At 29.9% G+C, this 3,190-nt stretch overlaps 1 pseudogene; it reads left to right on the forward strand.

The window, feature by feature from the left end:
- The first annotated feature begins 752 nt into the window (after window positions 1–752).
- On the forward strand, window positions 753–3,175 carry LOC105452609 (annotated as a pseudogene).
- The last annotated feature ends 15 nt before the right edge of the window (window positions 3,176–3,190 follow it).

Here is a 3,190-nt window from a genome sequence, read left to right on the forward strand (position 1 = left end):
CGTGTGCTCTTCCGATCTATTCTAGTAATTTTAAAAAGAATAAGATTTAATAGATTAAAAACATAAATAATAAGGTAAAAATGTTTTGCTAAATTAATTGAAAATGCCTTAATTTATGTTACCATATAAAGATATGCTGTTATTATATACGTATAATAAAATAAGATATAGATTATGAATATGTTATACTAATATGTTTATGTTAAATAGAATTTTATAACAATAACACTAACAAAATAAATATATTTACTTTTTCTTCAATTTTATCATAATAAGGAATACAAAATTTAACCTCATAAATGTGTATTTATTTTAAATAAGGGCTATAGCTACAGTTAGCTAGATGTTTATGCCAATGATATAATATATTCATAAACATGCGTCATAATTTATGCAACTACGCAGCTCAGGATCCTGATTGAATTAATAGGTATTTTTCGCAAAAAGTTATTCTACAGAATTTAGTAAGACGCATTGACATACAAATTATTAACTTGCTTGTCAACTTAATTTGTGATATTATGTAATTCAGTTTCAGTTTGGAGCTACGTACGTTTCAATAAAATCTCGAATACGTATTTATGAGATCTATTTTCAAGGTGAACTTCTTCTGAGTTTCATCGATCACCTCACAATCAAACAAAGATGAATATATAATGATAATCAATTCTCAATTCTATTGATATTCCATTTATCTATTGATATTTCAAAAAACGTCGGCTAAAGTTTAACAAGAATGCGATTATGAATAAGCGCATAAGTAATACAAATTCAGTTCAAATGATATCTTCCAACTGCACTCTTCGTTTGTAAAAAAATGTCTTTCTGTAAAATGACAGTTCCTAACAATATGTCTACGAAAACTGAAGACTCAAAAGATATTTTGAAAAATTCAAATGAATATAGATACGTGATGATGTTTAAGAATACATTCGAGCGAGAATTATTTCCGAACAATTTCGACATCTGGACTGTACCAACAGCAGTGCATGTGGATAAACGATAACATCGCCACATTCTTTCCGAACGTACCAAAATCATTGTTAAATTTCATTCCGGCCTCTTTTTGCCCAGGGGATTGCAATCCGTTGCAAATTCCCGAATGGTTGGACATTGATAAGTATCGCAAGGGTCAGAAATTTGTGCGTGAAAATTTTGCGTCAATTTTCATGGGCATAATACTTGGCACTATCCATGTTTACACCTTCAATGAGGTTTTAAAACCAATAATCATATCAAAGGGCTCTCATACGCCATATTTAGGTTTCAAAAGGTATATATAATTTAATATATAATTAAATATATAATTAAATTTTGACAATACTTTGTACCGAGTACTGTGACTTGTGCAGAAAGAATAACAAAATTATTTGCTGAGAATAATCAATAACTGCGTTCAGCAAAAACAGCAATTTAGCATTTTTTAATATAATTGGTTTAATAAGTACATACATTTAGATCTATTGAAGAACTAAGGACAAAAACACCAATTGTATTAAAACATCTTAGTTGCAAAGGTGCTTTTTTCACTAAACGTGGCCAATTTTTCTAAAATTATCTTCAACACGCTATTTATAATACAATATTCATTAATATTATATTTTTATTTCATTGGTTATATATTTATATTTTATTAGTATTAAATATTATTTTCCTTATTTAAAATTTATACACTGTTATATGATATTATATGTTAATTTTATGACATCATCAATTAATGTTAATATTTTTTCTAAATTGATCATAATAATGTAATTATAACTTACAAGGTATACTCAAAACGTACAACAATTCATTAAGTGGTACGATGGAGAGCCTTGAATTGAAGGAACAGCAGCCTATAAAGGCATGCAATTTACGCGTAGAATGCATTTAATAATACAATCAAAATTGTGCAAGCTCGATCATGAGCAAATTGACAACGAGTCCAAAATCGCAAAGCCGTGGTGCCCGGATCACGAGTTGTTTTTGAAGGATTTTGCCGCGGCGTGTCCACTTGAGAAAGACGGACAACGTCCTAACGTCCTGATTTACAAGTCACCATATAAGCCAAAAGGCATAAATAACGCGGACCTGGCAGCAGCACAGTGCTGTTTCATAAGTTTAGTTTTACTTTACCCGCAAAAGATTGGAGTGCATAACGCGACCGATGAAGACATCGAAGCATTTTGCCATATGTGGAGATGTTACGGATATTATCTCGGAATAGAGGATGAGTACATATTTTCTTAAATTCTAGTAAAAATTATAGGCGTAATGTTTCAAAATTCTTTTTCAATTTTAAATAAACTTTTTATTTTGATGTAATAATTTTTTCAGGCACAACTTCTGCCGCGGCAGTCTCGAGGAAATAAAGCAGCGCGCTCGGGATTTATATCAATATTGGGTATTGCCTAATCTTAAGGAAGTTACACCTGAATGGGAACATATGACGAGATGTTTTAGCGAATCAATGAATTACTATCCCTTGCTGTACACACCTTACAAAATAACTGCATTATTTGCTATGGATACGTTAGATGTAAGCATGCCGCATTTGTATGCGTCAATGAGTTACACAGAATGGATTGGTTATAATATGTTGAGGTGAGCATATATATATGTAAATATTTAATTTATTCTATAATGCTGCTCTAGATCATCAAATATTAAATATTGTCAATTTAGTCAAACAATTATGTATTATAAAGTACGTATATTTTAATAGAATTATTATTTGAAATATTTTAGATTTCTATTCAGCCACCTTTTAAAATTCTCAATCATCCGAGTAATTTTTAATAAAGTGTCACGCAAGATAATTGATCATGCGAAGAATTTCAGCCCAGAAAAGAAAGCAGAACTTCAGAAAAAATCGGAAAACCAGTTGTCAAGTTTTTCTACTGTGCACTAATAGTGAAGCGCGATTGTATAAATGTTGAAAATAATTTAGAATATAACTCCGGTATATACGCCGCACCTATTAAAAACTTAACTTATCAGATATTATCTATTAAGTTTAAGTTAAATGAACTATGCCAGTAAAAACTGTATACTGTTTACTATTATAACAAGACATTAGGAATTATTCAAATTATTTAAACAATTTAGATACATATAGGCTTACTAGAATATATCAAACATAAATATTAGGCTGTTTGCGAACCAACATAGGATGACGGTGTGTAATAATTTTTTTTTACAATATCCA

The sequence above is a fragment of the Wasmannia auropunctata genome, unplaced genomic scaffold, assembly GCF_000956235.1.
Source record: "Wasmannia auropunctata unplaced genomic scaffold, wasmannia.A_1.0 LD336028.1, whole genome shotgun sequence".
In the NCBI taxonomy this organism is placed as follows: domain Eukaryota; kingdom Metazoa; phylum Arthropoda; class Insecta; order Hymenoptera; family Formicidae; genus Wasmannia; species Wasmannia auropunctata.